At 40.2% G+C, this 19857-nt stretch overlaps 1 protein-coding gene across 9 annotated transcripts in view; it reads right to left on the bottom strand.

The window, feature by feature from the left end:
* The window catches only part of dennd4a (DENN/MADD domain containing 4A), a 168414-nt gene that overhangs the window by 129071 nt on the left and 19486 nt on the right, over nt 1-19857 (bottom strand). The window contains exon 1 of one of the 9 annotated variants that reach the window (XM_073032737.1): nt 14156-14287. The exons of the other annotated variants lie outside the window; for them this stretch is intronic. The gene's annotated coding sequence lies outside the window, so the exon portion shown is untranslated. Of the gene's footprint in view, nt 1-14155; nt 14288-19857 lie in introns of those variants that run through there. 9 annotated transcript variants of the gene reach the window in all.

The following is a 19857-nucleotide window of genomic DNA, read 5'->3' as shown; positions in this document are numbered from 1 at the left end:
AACTCTGCAGACGTCAGAGATTTTGCCATGGTTCACACTGAGGACACACTACTACACCAATATTAATTCAACTTTACAAAATTACAACAAAAATAATCCAGGCAGAGCATCAGCTTCTCTGGCACAAGTCTATCTATTCTTCACTGAAGGTTTCTTCAACTCTGGAATTTTCTGCCCCCAAATCAGTGGAAGCCAGATCATTTATCATAGAGATAGATAAATATTCAAAAGATCAACTAGCACAGAAGAGTAGTTGAAACCAACATAGATCACAATTGCACTGACAGGCAGGCCTGAAGGCCTGGCCACCACCTCCTATTCCATCTGGCAAATGTTTTTTTTTGTTTTGTGTGGAATACCAACTGAAGTGCAAATGGCTTCAGCTGGAGTGGCCCAGGAATCCTCTTCTCATGAGCAGGGTCAAAGGAACAGAACCAGTCAATACCATGAGACAACATATTACGAAGCTCCGAAAATTATTCCATGCATTCAGAACCTTCAGGATTATAGGTTATGTTCGTGTTGGATTCAAAAGGACAAATGTGTCTGTTCACCATTTCCCAATGATTACAATGAGGACTGTAAACCAGTGAAGGCTCAGGAAAAAGCAAGACACTCCTTTAGACCATAGCAAAATAATCCTAACATTTTAACTTTTAAGGAATTTTAAAGCAAGGTTTTACTTTTTGCATTAAATAGTATTTACTTCAGTTTTAATAGCTTTTAAGTGTCTTTGACTCTCAGCTGGCGGTCATGAACAGCAGAAATCACAAAGGAAAAACAAAATGTTGAAACACTTAGTAGGTCATCTGTTGAGAAACAGAGCTAATGTTGCAGGAGTAATCTGGGAAATTATAGGCCGGTAAATTTGATGTTGATAGTAGGTAAATTATTGGAAGGAGTACTAAAAAATAGGATCTACAAGTATTTAGATAGACAGGGACTTATTAGGGAAAGTCAACATGCTTTATGCGTGGTAGGTCATGTTTAACAAATCTATTAGAGCTTTTCGAGGAGGTTACAAGGAAAGTGGATGAAGGGAAGGCAGCGGATGTTGTCTACATGGACTTCAGGAAGGCCTTAGACAAGATCTCGCATGGGAGGTTAGTTAGGAAGATTCAGTCGCTAGGTATACATGGTGAGGTAGTAAATTGGATTAGACATTGGCTCAGCGGGAGAAGTCAGAGAGTGGTAGTGGAGGATTGCTTCTCTGAGTAGAGGCCTGTGACTAGTGGTGTGCCACAGGGATCAGTGCTGGGTCCATTGTTCTTTGTCATCTATATCAATGATCTGGATGATAATGTAGTAAATTGGATCAGCAAATTTGCTGATGATACAAAGATTGGAGGTGTAGTGGACAGTGAGGAAGGTTTTCAAAGCTTGCAGAGGGATCTGGACCAGTTGGAAAAATGGGCTGAAAAATGGCAGATGGAGCTTAATACAGACAAGTGTGAGATATTGTACTTTTGAAGGAATAACCAAGGTAGAACATACAAGGTAAATGGTAGAGCACTGAGGAGTGCAGTAGAACAAAAGGATCTAGGAATACAGATACAAAATTCCCTAAAAGTGGCATCACAGATAGATAGGGTTGTAATAAATCAAAGTATTGAGTATAAGAGTTGGAATGTTATGGTGAGGTTGTACAAGGCATTGGTGAGGCTGAATTTGGAGTACTGTGTGCCGTTTTGGTCACCGAATTACAGGAAGGATATTAACAACGTTGAAAGAGTGCAGCTAAGGTTTACAAGGATGTTGCCGGGACTTGAGAGACTGAATTACAGGAAAAGGTTGAATAGGTTAGGACTTTATTCCCTGGAGCGTAGAAGAATGAGGGGAGACTTGAAAGAGGTATATAAAATTATGATGGGTATAGATAGAGTGAATGCAAGCAGGCTTTTTCCACTGAGGCTAGGGGAGAGAAAAAACAGAGGACATGGGTTAAGGGTGAAGGGGGAAGAATTTAAAGGGAACATTAGGGGGGCTTCTTCACACAGAGAGTGGTGGGAGTGTGGAATGAGCTGCCAGATGAAGTGGTAAATGCGGGCTCACTTTTAACATTTAAGAAAAACTTAGGACAGGTACATGGATGAGAGGTGTATGGAGGGATATGGGCCAGGTGCAGGTCAGTGGGACTAGGCAGTAAAATGGTTCGGCACAGCCAAGAAGGGCCAAAAAACCTGTTTCTGTGCAGTAATGTTCTATGGTTCTATGACTGAAGGACCCTCATCACATGGAATGTTTCTAGCATCATTTGGGATACATTTCATATGGGACTGACAATTTACTAATTTTCAAAGATAATAAATCCTTTAATTTATCCTCTTTGTTTCTCCCAGCTCATATATAAAGATGAACATTAAAGATCAAATGTACATTGAAATATTCTAACACACAGGGAAATGAGTAATTTGTGTCAACAACCAACACTGTCTGAGGATGTGCTGGGAGCAGCCTGCAAGTGTTGTCATGATTCCAGTTCCAACGTAACATGCCCACAACTTATAAACACTAACCCATGTGTCTTGAAATGAGGGAGGAAACTGGATTACCTGGAGGAAGCCCACATGGTCACCAAGGGAAGTATAAACTCCTTACAGACAACAGCAGGAGTTGAACAGCAGGAGCCTTCTTCATTGCTGCTGCTGCGAGGTCCGGGTCTCTGCTGAGAAGAACAGGCCCCCAGTCCTCGGGGTCACGTTGCTGGTGGCCGTTGGTGGGGGTGTCTTAATACGCTCAGCAGAGGATGGTGCTCGGAGAAGCTGTGCCGGAGGGGATGGTCAGAGGCTCGGAGGTTCGACTGACTCGGAGTCCGCTGTGGTCGGGGTGCTTTCACTGTGTGCTGCCTCTGCGAGGCTGGGTTCAACGGAACTTTCATTGTGTGCTGCGTCTGCGAGGCTGAGTCCAGCGCCATGGAAGTCCATAGCGGGGGTATTCCCTTCTGGCGCCTGCATGGGATGACGAGTCTATCGGGACCCTGAGGACTTGTGGAAACTGTGTGGTGGTTTCTTTCGAACTTATAGTCTTTTAACATCTTTGGACTATTTTTACTGTGCCCATGGTCTGTTTTTTTTAAATCAATTATGCTATTGTTTGCTCTGTTGTAACTATATGTTGTAACTATGTGGTTTTGTGCAGGTCTTGTAGCTTTAGTTTTTGGTTTTGTCTGGTGGGTTTGGAGCAACTTTCCGGGGAACGCGCTAAGATGGTAACGCAATATTAATATGCAGCAGCCTCTCCAGACTCTGGATTGGGGATTGCCAAACGTTATGTGGATTTTCTGGTGTAGTCTGTCTTGTCATGTGCTTTTGTGATATCATTCTGGAGGAACGTTGTCTCATTTTTTAACTGCATTGCATTTGTGGTTTCTAAATGACAATAAACTGAATCTGAATGTCGATATTACAATCTCTGGTGTGTAAATGCTATGCTACCATCCCACTTCAATAGTTCATACTGAATAATAACATCAGTACCATTTTCTTCTTTTGTGAAGTACAAAATATTCAGTAAGACTTTCTTACATCTCCTTGAAGATCCTCCTTCTCTGAAGGTATTTTGGATTTTCTTTCATTTTACTTGTCAATCTGCTTTCCAACCCTCCCTGTGCTTCTCTAATTTTCCCTTTAATTGCACTCTTCTGGGGTCTCTGGTATGTTGAACTCTGACTACCCCCGTACACCTTATCATTGGGAGAGGGGTCTCTCTCCAGCCCATTGTCCATGTCTGAGAGCCATCACCCAGAGTTCTTTGCTCCAAATAAACCTGTCAATTTAATTACAGTTTGTCTTGTAAAATTGTCTCTTCATTTACATTATGAATACCAAAATACCCTTGTTTCCTTAAAACTTTCCCCTAACTAGAAAGGTCAAAACTAAATCCCAACTTGCCAACCTTCCATCAGTTGGAAAGGTTGCCTTATAGCAGAGGTTCCCCAACCTGGGGTCCGTGGAATCTTGCTTAATGGGAGGGGTCCATGTCATAAGAAAGGTTGGGAACCCCTGTTCTAAAGCTTGAAGTTAGGCTGCAGGAGGTTGGAAGTGAAGGAATGGTAGTCACAAGGGTAGAAGCTATAGCCTGAGCAACACAAATAGATAAAATTACACAATAAGAGCACAAAGTAAAAACAAAATGGCAAATATGCCAGACAAAAAGTTAAAAAAGTTAATTCTGACGTTTGAATCTTCCTGTAACATATCATTGTGATTGAGATGGATATGGCGTCAATATAAACAGTCTTGAGCTGCAGTTTCAGGAGGACCCACCGAGATAACTAGATAACGTGCCCTGTTGAGTTTTAGAAGAACATGACAAATAATAGCTGCAAATATCAGTGTAATTTCAATTATCACAGTAATGGCCATTCTGATCCTCTTCATTTTCCAATTGGACAATACGCAGTAAAAGGCAGTGGCAACTACTTCCAGTTTCACCTTATCTAGCAGCGGATAGTGAGGTCAGCTGAGAAGATCATCGGGGTCTCTCTTCCCGCTATCACGGACATTTACACTCCACACTGCATCCGCAAAGGAAACAGCATTATGAAGGACCCCATGCACCCCTCATACAATCTCTTCTCCCTCCTGCCGTCTGGGAAAAGGCTCCGAAGCATTCGGGCTCTCACGACCAGACTATGTAACAGTTTCTTCCCCCAAGCTATCAGACTCCTCAATACCCGAAGCCTGGACTGACACCTTGCCCTATTGTCCTGTTTATTATTTATTATAATGCCTGCACTGTCTTTGTGTACTTTACGCAGTCCAGTGTAGGTCTGTAGTCTAGTGTAGCTTTCTCTGTGATGTTTTTTTTAATTACGTAGTTCAGTCTAATTTTTGTACTGTGTCATGTAACACCATGGTCCTGAAAAACGTCTCATTTTTACTATGTACTGTACCAGTAGTTATAGTCGAAATGACAATAACAGTGACTTGACTTGACTTGAAACCTCATGTTCTGTTCAGCTACTGTGATCATTTAACTCAGCAACAGATTGGGATTTTACTACGTTCTTGTTGGTTAACACCAGACAAGGTCAGATCATTTGTGTTCTAAGCCAACAGATTAGAAAATGTATTTGTTATACTAAACATGTAAAGGGCAGCATAGTAGCATAGCGGGTTAGCATAATGCTCTCCAGGGCCAGCGATCGTAAGACTGGGGTTCAATTCCCACCGCTCTGTAAGAAGTTTGTACATTCTCCACTTGATAGCATGTGTTTCATCCCACATGCCAAGGACAAACGAGTCAGGATTAGTAAATTGTGGGGATGTTATGTTAGTGCCAGAAACATGACAACACTTGCAAGTTGCCCCCAGCACAATCTTGGACTTTGGTTATTCCCATTAACAACACATTCCACTGTATATTTCAATGTACAAGACAAATAACACATATCTTTAACTTTAAACATTTGTAAAACACACCAAGTTTTAAAAATCATAACTAATTTAGTTAGTCAAGTACTAAGTATTTTCTAATTTTTTTTTTTAAGTACACAGAATACAAAATACATTCACCAAGGTCAGTTTGTATTTCTTAAGAGTACCTTCGCAATTAAATCTGAAGACTGGGGATTCAAGCTGTCCAACAATGCATCACCATAAACTTGGCTGACAGCTCAATATAACAGATTGCAATGCTCAAAGTATTATTTTCCAGAATTAAATTGAAGCTCACCTTGTTTGACTAAATATAAAATGTCCCCATGGGCACTCTGAATAAAAAATGTTCTACTGGTGCCCTAGACAACATTTTTTACACTGGACTCAAGAATAGATTTATCTCTGGTTAGAGCAGTAAGTGCACTTTTTTGGTTGTGATGCAAGAACAGAGGAATATGATCAGGGTACCACTAAACTGCTCATGCTGTTCAGACACCTCATCCCAATGTAGTGAACTTTCCCTGAACTGTCTCCAGTACAAATACATGTACCCTTAAAATTTTAGGACATTGGATTACAATTGTTATACCGACACAAGTTCCCTCCTTAAGAACAGAAAAGGCAAAGTTTCTCGCAATAATACATTTTGATACACATTACTATTGTGTTCCTGTACCAAGACTCACAACTTCAAAATGGGTATATATCTCTACAGATATTCTATTCTTTAAGTAATATGCAATGGCCACACTGCCTTACTTAACTTAGTTGGAAGATGCAACTATCATTTTCTCCAGATTATAAACAGATGCTGGAAATCCAGAGCAACACACTCACAAAATGCTGGAGGATCTCAGCTGGTTAGACAGCATCGATGGAGGGGAATACAGTCTATAATTTCGGACTAGGACCCAAATTATCTCCAAAATGTTTATTCAATTACAATGTTATGCCTGTTAATCATCAGTAAGAGATAATATGAATAGCCATACAGTTTAGACACGGCACTACACTTAACCTTAGCCAAAAGGCTGAGAAACGATAAGATAAGAATGCTTAAACATAATCACTAGAGCAGACATGACATTATAGTCAGATAGCACAGAGCAGCCTGGGGCCCCTGCACCCCTCAGTTAACAGTAGGAGTTCATGGCGTAAAAAAGGCTGGAACCCCAGCACAGAGCAATATAGCGAGGACACAGTCCCTTTGATTGAAGAAGTTTATGCTATTTCAAGTCCAATAGCTATTTCATATCTGCATATATATATCTCCATTGTACACTTCATGGTCTCTAGCACTGTTCCCTCACTAGTTGCTTCTTTCCCCAAATACATACCGGAGGCTTTCTGTAGACTATGCCTGCTGGAAATGAACAGCAAGTTTAAATCAGCTCTCTCAGTCTCTCCAAAACATTGTGTGTTTTGGTGGATTCGAACAGTAAATAGGCTAACACTTCCAGCAGCTGCTACAGGGTTTTGCTCTTTCACGTAGAATGAAACAGAACTGTAAAATCCCAAAGAAGAGTAAAGCTGGAAACCAGTAATCTGCTGCCTGCATAGAAATTGGATTGAGAACTACACAGAAGAATTATATACAACTCACACCTGGTTCCAATCATGCCTTCAAATCATTTAAACATTTATCACTCAGCTTGGAATTGTGCGTTCTAGTGTTAATGACAGCTCTCCAGACAGTACAAGCATAGCTGTTCCAATCTTGGCCACAACACCAGCTCCCTGGATTCTCATTCATTGTTCAAATTCCTTAAAACAATCAAGATGAATATTGACAATGGCTGCTTCCATAGCTCTCTCTCCAGTGACAGGAAAAGCATGCGTTAATTAAATATCAAACAACACACACAAAATGCTGGTGGAACACAGCAGGCCAGGCAGCATCTATAAGGAGAAGCACTGTCGATGTTTCGGGCCGAGACCCTTCGTCAGGACTAACGAAGGGTCTCGGCCCGAAACGTCAACAGTGCTTCTCCCTATAGATGCTGCCTGGCCTGCTGTGTTCCACCAGCATTTTGTGTGTGTTGTTTGAATTTCCAGCATCTGCAGATTTCCTCGTGTTTGCTCGTTAATTAAATATCCTCAATTTGCTGAGGTGGTTTTGAAACTGTAGATCTAAAAAATTAAAGAAATGGGTAAACTTCCAAGAACGTGCTAAAATGATCCTGCAGTTCTGCTAGGTGCTAGGTTATTTAGTGTTACTATGTCAAAACAGTGTACTATAATATGATGCCTTTTGTGCCAGTCTTTTAGAGTTGCACCCATTTCTGTTGTACATCAGCTCACTACATCCATGTTGACCTTTTTGACCTTCTACACTAATTTTATTTGCCTGCACTAGCTCTGTATCCTTCTATGTATGAATGTTTTTATGGAAGACATAGGAAAGCCTCCCAAAACTATAGATCCAGTATGAGTGAGGAGCTCAAGTAACTCAGCATATTAAAAAGCTGGAGTTGAAGAAATTTAAAATGAGAGAGAAAGAGGAAACAGGGAAAATGCTAGAATCTACAATTAAGTGATAGCAGTCTTTTGGATTAGCCAGAGCAATATGGATTTACAGAAGTTATGTTCATAAATCAGTCAGTGAGCAAACTCCAAACAGACATTTATGTTTTTGTGCTGAAAATGGTATTGGGGTAAACGACTGACATGATCTTAGTGAATCATGCAGCAGGTACAAGGAGCTGAATAATGTACACCTTCCTCAGTTTCCATTTTCCTCTTGATTAAGAACAAGCGGTGGGAGTGGGGGAAGATGTTGGGAAAGGAAGGAGACAGCAGTGTTTAAGCATATCCAAATGTGAAAGCATGCATTTGCATCTGCACACATGCATGAGCATTACCATCCATCTGTTGAAGTCTGGTGTCTGGTCATTGTGGTCATCTCAACTTCTTGATTAGAAAACACTATGACAGGGTTTGATGAGATTCACCAGGAAATCCAGCAGTTAATTAATCAAAAACACACTGTTCCTGGATTGAAAGCAGCACCATACCTCAGGGAAAAGAAACAGCTCTACAGGAAAATGAATGCCAAGACCCAAAAAAAAACATGTGGCCTAAAGAACAGATGGTGGGTGAAGAGAGTACAGGAGGTCCAGAAATGTGTTAACAACCATGACATGCATGAATTCTTTAGTGCTGTCATGGCCATCTGTAGTCAATTGCTCAATAGCCCACCCCACTGAGAGCTGAACTTATCAAAACAGAGAGGCAGTCAGCACCCATCAAAAGGGGCTCCTCAGCAAAACGCCTCAGTCAGAATACTGCTCTGCGCACATCAACTCTTCCACGGCCGAGAAAAGTGTTTGGTTCCCCATCACTGACACTCTTGACTGGAAGCAAGTTTAAAAGGCAATATTCCAATGATGGAAAAAGACTGCTGAATTCCAAAGCTTAACAGAAAGGAACCTCTGTTACAAATTCACAGACTAACTCAGAGAGCATTCTAACTCGGAGCATCACCATCTGGTAGAGCAGCCACTGCATGGAACTGGATAAAGATTCAGAGGGTCATAATCTCAACCAGCTCCTTCATGGGCACTAGTTTCCCCACCATCAAAGTCACCTTTTAAAGCAATGGCTCATAAAGGAAGAATCTATCATTAAGACCCTCATCATTTGGGCCCTCTTCTCATTGCTACTATCAGGGAGGAAGTTCAGGACACGCTCAACATTTTAGGAACAGCTTCTTCCTCTCCATCAGATTTCTGAAAAGACAATGAACCCAAGTACACTACCTCACTAATTTTGTTCTCTTTTTGCACTATGTATTTATTTCTACTCCTGTTCAGAACTAGTCAATTACATCAACTTCACTACTAACTCCCAACCTGCCCTTAAATTCATCTGGACTGTGACTAACAGCTTTCTTACCTTTCCTGATTTCTCTGTCTCCATTTCAGAGACAAATTATCCACTAGCTTTTAAAGCAAACTCACTGACTCACACAACTACCTGGACTATTCCTTCCCCCACCCTGTCTCCTGTAAATAGGCCGTCCTTGGGTACTAGCCTACAAAGAACCCAGGACATCTTCAAGGAGCGGTGTCTCAGAAAGGCAGCGTCCATTATTAAGGACCTCCAGCACCCAGGGCATGCCCCTTTCTCACTGTTACCATCAGGTAGGAGATACAGAAGCCTGAAACCACACACTCAGCGATTCAGGAACAGCTTCTTCCCCTCTGCCATCCAATTCCTAAATGGACATTGAATCAAACATCCCCTTACTTTTTTAACATATTATTTCTGTTTTCTGCATGATTTTTAATCTATTCAATATACATATACTGTAATGTATCTATTTATTATTATTATTTTATTTTTCTATATTATGTATTTCATTGTACTGCTGCTGCTGCTGCTAAGTTAACAAATTTCATGACACATGCTGGTGACAATAAACCTCATTCTCAGTCTCCACTGCATCTGTTCCTGAGAAGTTTTCTATCCCAGGTCACCTGAGATGTCCTTTTTAAGTAAACATGGCTCTCTACTCCATTGTGGTTGATGCAGCACTCACCCACAACTCCTCCATTTTCCAAAGCTTGCTTTCACCCTGCCTTCCCCTGACAGAAAGGGATGGAATTCCCTTGGACTTTACCTTTCACCCAAACAGCCTCCACATCCAGCACATCATTCTTCAACACTTTCATTTTTGTTTTAAACACAGAAGGCAGCAAATCACTTTTTGAATCACCATAGGCCTTCTTTGTGAAGGTATTTTCATAGTGCTGCCATTGGGCAGGATTTAGACCCATGATGATTAATGACTGATGATACTTTATTAAGACTCATTTTCATATTTCTAACTTCTGGCCGATGGGTCTTGGAGGGGAACCTGTGGATGGTGGGTTTCCAAGCTCCTGATGTCCTTACCCTTTCTGATGGTTGTGTGGAAAGCTTGGGTCTTGGTGCAGCTAAGTCAAGTAACTGCGGTAAAACTTGTGACCACTGGTGAAAAGGTTGAATATTTAGTATGATTGCTAGAATGACAACGAAGCCAGCTACTTTGTTCTGGATGTTATTGGGCTTCTCAATGTTTTTTGGGAGTTAAAATCATTCTAGCAAGGGCAAATATTCCAACATATTCCACATTTTTTTCTTGTAGATGGTGGACAGTGTTTAGGACATCAGATATGAAGCTTCTGACCTCTTGTGGCCATATTTATGTGCCTTGTCCAAATGAGTTTCAGGTGCACTTCAGCCTCAGCAGTGCCACTGAAGATCAAAGCTATGTGATTAGACTTTTTGTTGGAGACTGTCAGTGCCTGACGTAATAAGGCATGGACTGATTAACAGGAATGTTACTTGCCACTTAATCAGCCCATACCTTGCCTATTGTCTGGGTCCCCTCCTTGCTACATGCTACTAGTTCACTTACTGTGGAGTTGTAAATGAATTTGTCCAGTGTATAGTGAACTTCCATACTTCTAATGTTGTGAAGGATGAACGTCACTGACAAACAGTACATGGTTGCCCTAGGAATTCCTGCAGTGAAGTCTTGGGGCTAGGTCGATTGAGTGTCAAAAACCACAATCATCATTCTTTCTGCAAAGTATGATTCCAGCTAATGGAGTGTTTCTCCTTCTTTACAGTACGGTTACAGGCCCTCTTGGCCCAATGAGCCTGCGCTGCCCAATTACACCCACGACTAATTCACTTATTTTCTGATATATTTTTGGAATGCGGAAGGAAACCAGAGGAACCCCAAATGGTCACGGGAAGAATGTACAAACTGGTTACAGATGGTGGGAAATGAACCCAGCTCAATGACACTGTAAAGTGTTGTGCTAACCACTACATTATTGTGCCACCTGCACTTTCACCAGCAGCTACAAATTGTTTCATTGGTTGACTTCAGCTTTTCCAGAACCCCTTGATGCTAATATTGCACTGATGTAAAGGGCACTCATCGAGGGATACAGCCCTTCACCCCACTGGGTCTGTGCTGATTATCAGTTACCCATTTACATTACATTAAACTTTTTTTTATTCCCCAACATTTTCATCAGTGGTGGGAGAAGAGACCGTGGTGGGTCTCATCAGCAAGAACGACAAGTCAGCTTACAGAGAGGAGGTGCAGCGGCTAACAGACTGGTGCAGAGCCAAGAACCTGTCTCTGAATGTGAACAAAACAAAAGAGATAGTTACAACACACGAAATGCTGGTAGAACACAGCAGACTAGGCAGCATCTATAGGGAGAAGCGCTGTCGACGTTTTGGGCCGAGACCCTTCGTCAGGACTAGATAGTTGTTGACTTCAGGACGGCACGGAGCGACCTCTCCCCACTGAACATCGGCGGCTCCTTGGTAGAGATCGTTAAGAGCACCAAATTTCTTGGTGTTCACCTGGCAGAGAATCTCACCTGGTCCCTCAACACCAGCTCCATAGCAAAGAAAGCCCAGCAGCATCTCTACTTTCTGCGAAGGCTGAGGAAAGTCCATCTCCCACCCCCCATCCTCATCACATTCTACAGGGGTTGTATTGAGAGCATCCTGAGCAGCTGCATCACTGCCTGGTACGGAAATTGCACCATCTCGGATCGCAAGATCCTGCAGCGGATAGTGAGGTCAGCTGAGAAGATCATCAGGGTCTCTCTTCCCGTCATTACGGACATTTACACTACACGCTGCATCCGCAAAGCAAACAGCATTATGAAGGACCCCACGCACCCCTCATACAAATTCTTCTCCCTCCTGCCATCTGGGAAAAGGCACCGAAGCATTCGGGCTCTCACAACCAGACTACGTAACAGTTTCTTCCCCCAAGCTGTCAGACTCCTTGATATCTGGAGACTGGATTGACACCAACTTACTGCTCTCTACTGTGCCTACTGTCTTGTTTATTATTTATTGCAATGCCTGCACTGTTTTGTGCACTTTATGCAGTCCTGGGTAGGTCTGTAGTCTAGTGTAGTTTTTTTCCCCCTCTGTGTTGTTTTCACGTAGTTCAGTGTAGTTTCTGTACTGTTTCATGTAGCACCATGGTCCTGAAAAACGTTGTCTCGTTTTTACTGTGTACTGTACCAGCAGTTATGGTCGAAATGACAATAAAAAGTGACTTGACTTGATCAGCTCCCTCCATATTCTATCACACAACTACACACTAGGGGAAATTTATTGTGGCAAATCAACCAATCAGCCTGCATATTCTTGGGTTGTGGGAAGAAATAAGAGCTTAAAGCAACGTAGCTCCGTTGAAACTCAACTTGGGCATTAAGGAGCAGGCTAATGGTGAATAAAAACATACAATACCTCCAGGGGCAATGCCTTTTTCAAAGGAGATCAAGTGGGTGATTATGATCTGCATTTGTATTGGTTTTAGCAAGAGGATATACTCAAGCAATATTCTACAGGCTTGTACAGGATTGGCTTAGCTAGAAACTACTGTTATCTCATTGTGACAGATTTAAGCTGCTGACCTTTTAGAATTCCAGGGCATTAGATAGGGATCTTAAAAGTCTAATAATAAAGTCTCAATTACTAGTTGTTGAAAATACATTATCAGTGATCATGGATATATGGTACATAATTGACAGACAGAATGATAAATTCAAACAAATATCAGGATCCCAGCCGGATTAGTGCACTCATATTGTTGACCATCTGTTTTTGACCTTACAAGTTCTGGATCTACATACACTGAACTCAGAAAGTACTGTTTTTTAAAAAATTGCTCCACTATACAATAAGACTCTCCAACACTGGAAAAAAGTGGCTTCTAACCACAACTGACTGAGTAAATGCTGAACTGCTTCCGAGCTTCATTCAAAGCAAAGTCCATTATTAAAATTTATATTGGGGCCATCATGAACTTAGGGTGCCACAAAATGCTTGATGATCATTTAAAGGATTTTCAATGTGTGTTAATGTTATGCCAGAGAAGATGGGAACAAAAATTTACCAACAGAGTAAAAGGGCCAAGTGGGAGGAGGGGGAAAATGACCTGTAGTCTACCAAAATAAATAACAGGCAAAGACTTGCACAAAAATATGAACATAACTTTGCATATAGGGATATACATAAACACAACTGCATATAGCAATACCATCACGATCAGAAATTTAACTGTCTCAGGTTAAGCTGCTTGTTCATGCAGAATAACTTAATATATCTGATGTTAGATCTAAGATCACCAGGCTAATCTGCAGATGTTATTTTCCAAAACAATGAAATTTGTTACTTTCACTTTTCATGATTACATAACTGGGCCATATTCTTTAATACAAACCTAAGTCAGCCTTGTAATTTTACTTATCTCCAGGGAACAAACTCAACAAATTAACTGTAAATTGCCACTGCCTTCTTAACTTCAACACATGGCTGGTTTGCTTCAGGTTCCACAATCACAAGATTACATTACAGAAGGAGTTTTATAAATGTTATACATTCCAAAATTGAAAGCTGAGAACAATTAATGTGCTTCTAACCACATTAGAATACTTTTAATGTATTCTTAATACATTAAATTTTATGTATACTTTAATTTTTTTATAAACATCAGATTTTTGAATGGTCCATGAACACTATTTCACCATTTTGTTCTTTTTCAACCGCTTATTTTTAAATATTTATTAATTAAACAGTAATTTTAATATATTATACTGTATTACTGTTGCAAAACAACACATTTCATGACATTGGTCAATATAATAAACCTGATTGTGAATAACTAAGAAATAACTCAAATAAGCTTTGTAATTTCACCCAAATTATCTACTATTTATGAAAACTGAGAAGCATTAAATAGTTACCTTTTGTCATGCCATGTCCTTCAGGAATGTAGATCACATTGCAAAAAATACTCACTATCCTTTCCAAATCACTACCTAAAGTGGTCAGATGCCTCTTTATTTCCAGAGTCAATGAATGCAAAAACACACGCTCACCCATTGAATCAGCCATCAACAAGCACCATTAACTTCCTAAACCAGTCTCAGCCATTGCGCAGTTTATACCACTTCCTATTTTCAGTGCAGCCCTAGTTTCCAAAGATCCCTGAACGGCCCACTGAAATACAACAAGGCACTAAGCTAACAAACTCAAAGCAGCTGCAGGGACAAATGTAACCAAAAAATTTGCTGTTTTTGACCAAGATCTTCACATTGGGAATCAAACTCTTCCTTTTGCTGCAGATATTTTTCTTTGACAAACTAGAACAGGATTTAAAGAAAAAAAATCTATATTGTGCTTCATAAAATAGCAGAGCATCAAGTGAACATATAAAGTTTCCACTGCCCTTTACCAAGAGTGATGAACTGTACTCTTCCAACTTGAACACTTGTACATTCCCTGCTAATAATACCTGCTCTCTGCGTTTCAAAAGCCTGCTTTGTTAATTATGAAGGCCTAATTCGAACATCAACTTTATACCATTAATTCCAATGAAGTATTCATTACAAAACAAATTATATGTTTTGAATTTTAATATTTTGGTTCCTCTAGAATGATATTTAGACATCATAATTTAACAATTAAAAGTCATGAATAATCTGCAGAGGAGTGAACAGATACTGATTAATAAAGTTTAATGTTATAACATGAATAAACATGAACATTTTGCAAATCAAATCACATTTTACTGTTGGGTCTACAACTTCCGCAATTTATTTCTCCATATATTTTAACCACAATCTATACTAAAAAAATAGTAGAAGTATACAATTAAATTAGCTTTTAGATCTCTTTGTAATAATATATTCCTGATTTGAATAAAAGTTCAAGTAAAAAGAAATGTCTTCCAATTTTTCCTCCTTATGCTCTTAACAATTATCGTTTCACTCACTATGAATTTCTTAAATATTACTAAATATCAGTATTTATCAAATATCACTAGATTTATCACCTCTCACAACTTTAATAAATGTTCTTTTTAAAAGAAATATACAACTGCTTCTCCTCTCTATCTCCATTTGATAAAAATCTGTTTTTCATTCAAAACTGAAGATTCACATTAGGGTTAGGTTTAGAAGGTTAGGGTTAGGGTGATTAGAAGAATCACTTGGGCAGGGGGAAGGAAATCAGAGCTTCAATAAGTTCAAGACTTCAACTTATTATAGGAAGGTTATTAAAATAAATGCTGATTCCTTGCAAACAGTCAGATTTACTGATCATGTCTTTCAATTATTTCAAGCTGTGGTTTCCTTTCAGACCTGGATAACTATTTATTAAAAAAAAACATGCAATGCTTTCTGATTATCTGCAGAATATTTTTACCCACTACTCAAGCATCTGTCTTTAGCTTAAGCAATCACAGCAATGAAGTCCCAATCTGTGGATAGGGTGATTTTGTTAGACCAGGATGCTGAGGAAGCAATGAGGCTGTTGGCCATCCTACACTGAGTAGTGTGCAACGAGAAGGCATTCATTAAAAATCTTGTTGTGGAAGCTCCATTAAGGAAAAGGGACCACAACATGATAAAATCCTTCATTAATTAGTTCATTCTGAAACTAGAGTCCTAAACCTAAACAAAGTACAGGCATTAAGGAGTGAGTTGGCCATGGAAGATTGAAACATGACAATGGATGAGCAATAGAATGTAGGACCAGCAATAGTTAGATACTATGTTCTTAATAAAAAAAACCAAAAGGAAATGTGCTTTAATCATGCTAAGAATTGTTAAGTATATTAAAGTTGAGCTTATTGTCATATGTACATGTACACACAGGTGCAATTAAAAACTTTCAGCAGCATCAGAGGCGCAGAGCATCAAATACACATTCACACAAAAATCCAATTATACGAGGAAGAGCACAATTACAATAAAACAAAGGCCACTGTAGTGCAAAATGGTCATAGAACTGCTATACTGAGGTAGTGACTATGGTTATGCAGGTTTGTTTGAGAACCAAATGGTTAAAAGGAAGTTGGTGTTCTTGAACCTGCTGTGGGACTTACAGACTTCAGTAACTCATTAGATTTTTTACTATTGGATTGAAAGAGGAGTCGTGCAAAGTTGCCACTAAACCTGAGGATAAGCAGTGGTTTCAAATTCAACAAAATAAATCGAAAGATTGATCAGCCAAAGAGAACAGGCCTTTTAGCCCATTGTGCCCACACTATGAATCATACATTTACATTAATCCTACATTCATACTTCCTTCTTGATTCTAAACATAGAAAACCTACAGCACAATACAAGCCCTTCGGCCCACAAAGCTGTGCCAAACATTTCCCTACCTTTCTCTCCCAGATCATCCTAATCACTCTCACACTAGGGGTAATTTCTGACAGACAATTAACCAAATAGCCCACATATCTTCGGATGTGGGAGGAAAGCAGAGGTAACTCACAAGGTTACAGGGAAAATGTGCGAACTTCACAAAGCAGTTGAGCATCTGTCACTGTGAGATGGCACGTCTACAAGCTGAGTCACTACACTACCCATGAGATTCAGAGTAAAAACAGCACACTTGCAAGATACATAAAAACAAATTGTAAAAGCTTCCACAAGGGAGCATAGAAATTTACAGCACATTACAGGCCCTTCGGACCACAATGTTGTGCCAACCATGTAATCTACTCTAGAGACTGCCCAGAATTTCCCCAGCACATAGTCCTCTATTTTCCTAACCTCTAAGAGACTCTTAAAAGACCCTATTGTATCCGCTTTCACCACCACCACCGGCAGTGCATTCCATGTACCCAGCACTCTGTGAAAAACTTAATCCCTGACATCCCCTCGGTACCTATTTTATGCCCACTCGTGTTAGCCGTTTCAGTCCTGGGAAACAGCCTCTGGCTATCCACACGCTCCATACTTCTCATCATCTTATACACCTTTATCAAGTCACCTCTCATCCTCCGTCGCTCCAAGGAGATAAGGCCAAGTTCACTCAACCTATTCTCATAAGACATGCTCTCCAATCCAGGCAACATCCTTGTAAATCTCCTCTGCACTCTCTCTATAGTATCCACATCCTTCCTGTAATGAGGTGACCCACAGTACTCCAAGTGGGGTCTGACCAAGGTCTTATATAGCTGTAAGAATTAGACAAATGTAGGTACTTCAGTCAGAAATGGGAGAATTTATCATGACAAAGAAAGAGCAGAGCAGTTAAATATTTTGGTTCTGTCTTTATGCGAAATATCTTCTAAGAAACACTAGGGAATCACGAGTCTAATAAAAAGCAGGAATCAAAGAGAACTGGTATTAGTCAATACTGTGTTGCTTAAGTTGGCTCATCTGGTTGATGAGCTGGATGTTCAGCAATGCGATTGACATTTGGCATTATATTGTCACAGCTTAGAAAGTCAAAGTGCAGATGCTAGATATAAATAACAGAAAATGCTATAAACACTCCAAAGGTCAGGCAGTATCTGTGGAAACAGAGCAGAATTAACATTTTAGGGCAATTATCATTAATAAAAAGTGTCTTTGACCTTGTGCATTAAAATTGTTTCTCATCCCATTGATGCTGTCTGACCTGCTCAGTGTTTACAGCATTTTCAGTTTTTATTTTGAAGTACAGCTAGAGATTCTGTCTTTCCAAAACTAAGAGATTCTGCAGATGCTGGAAATCCACAGTAGCACACTCAAAACCCTGAAGGAACTCAGCAGACAAGGCAGCACCTCTGGAAATAAATAAACAGATGACGTTTTGGGTCGAAACCATTCTTCAGAATTCACTAGCCTGATGATGGGTTTCAGCCCGAAACGTTAACTGTTTTATTCATTTCCATAGATGCTGCCCGACCTTCTGAGTTACTCCAGCATTCTGTGTGTTACCTTGTCTTTCCAAAACCAGATTGAGTCTGAAAGGAACATTGAGCCATAACACTACAGTAAAGTGACAACAATGATCAATTTGAAGTTGGCTGGACTGTATTATTATCAGCTCTGCTCATCTATTGCACTTTAAATTAGAGACTCTATTTAACATTGAGGGTACACCTGGAAGACAGAGTTAAGTGGAGCACTAACACAGAGGCTGTGTACAAGGGCCAGAGTTGCCTCTACTTCCTGAGGAGACTGAGGTCCTTTGGAGTATACAGGCCTCTCCTTCACATGTTCTACCATTGTCACCAGTAGTCTTTTATGCGGTGGTATGCTGAGGCAAGAGCATCAACACAGGTGATGCCAACAGGCTCAATAAACTGATTAGAAAGGTTGGCTCTGTTATAGGAGTCAAACTGAACCCACTGGAGGCCATGGTAGAACAAAAGACCTGATGGAAAATCCTGGCAATTCTGGACATCTCTCACCCTCTGCAAGCCACCTTGACTGAACAGAGCAGAGCTTTTAGTAATAGACAAAGACAACTGTGTTACTCCAAAGTGCAATATATGAGGTTATTAGGCTCTATAATGAGTCAGCCCACAGCTGGGGAAGTTAGACTGTCTATGGTCATTTATTTTTTATTCTTTCTACTTCTCTAATATTTATATCTGTGCACTTGTAATCCTACTGTGACACTATAATTTCCTTTGAGATCAATGAAGTATCTATCTAGAAGTCTGTCTGTCTGTCTAGGTACCATATCCGATGTGGACGTTGGTGGCCATAGTTTTCCATACAGATCTGTGCCTTGTTCTTTGGATGACTTCCATTTCCTCGATGTGTAGCCACCTGGCTGGGCCTTTGATGTACATAAGCCAAGGTCTTCCTCTAGGTTTGCTCCCCTCGATCTTTCCACAGAGTATGAGTTTTTCTAGTTCATCTTTCTGCATGATAGTCCTAGGAATCTGAGTTGTCTTTCTTTTATTGTTGGTATGAGTGATCCAACTGCTTGGGCTCTTCTGAGAGCTTCTTCATTTGATGTGTGTGTAGTCCTTGATATTTTTAACATTCTCCTGTAGAACCACCTCTTAAATGACTAAGAGGTTCAAACAAGAGAATCTGCAGTTGTTGGAAATTCAAGCAATACACACAAAATGCTGGAGGAACTCAGCAAGCCACGCAGCATCTGTGGAAAAGAGTCCAGCATTGTGTGTGTGTGTTGAAGAGGTTCAATGTTGTGGACATCTCCTGTGGGCAAGCTGAAGTTGATTTTTTTTTAAATGATTGCCAGCAAATATTGAAGGAAAGTGTACGTTGTTGCTTAATTCCTTTACCAACAGGAAATCTGCAACCTTTTGGCATAGTAAGAAAAAAATTAGAAATGCAGATGCAAATCTCCGATAAGTTTTGTGCTGCAGTTATGAATACACCTCCTTCTTTCCCAGAAATATCCAAAGGGATAAGATAGTATGGAATTGTAACAATGAATAGACTATAGAACATAGATATAGGAGCAGAATAAGGCATTTGACCCATTGAGCCTGAATAAACATCCAGAGTGAAATCTGAATCCTACTCTGATACTTAAGGAATTGAAATAAGTTATAAAAAAAATACACACATCATCGATGCATTTCCTGAACTGAGCAGAATGCATTTGGAAGCCACCTGGTTAATGCTCTTCATAGAGGTGAATTTACCATCTGTTTGGCACAATGTGAGCACTGACCTAGAAT

This window comes from Hemitrygon akajei, chromosome 30 (assembly GCF_048418815.1).
Source record: "Hemitrygon akajei chromosome 30, sHemAka1.3, whole genome shotgun sequence".
Lineage (NCBI taxonomy): Eukaryota > Metazoa > Chordata > Chondrichthyes > Myliobatiformes > Dasyatidae > Hemitrygon > Hemitrygon akajei.
Note: the sequence above shows the minus strand (reverse complement) of the source record. Positions and strands in the feature narration are given on the sequence as shown.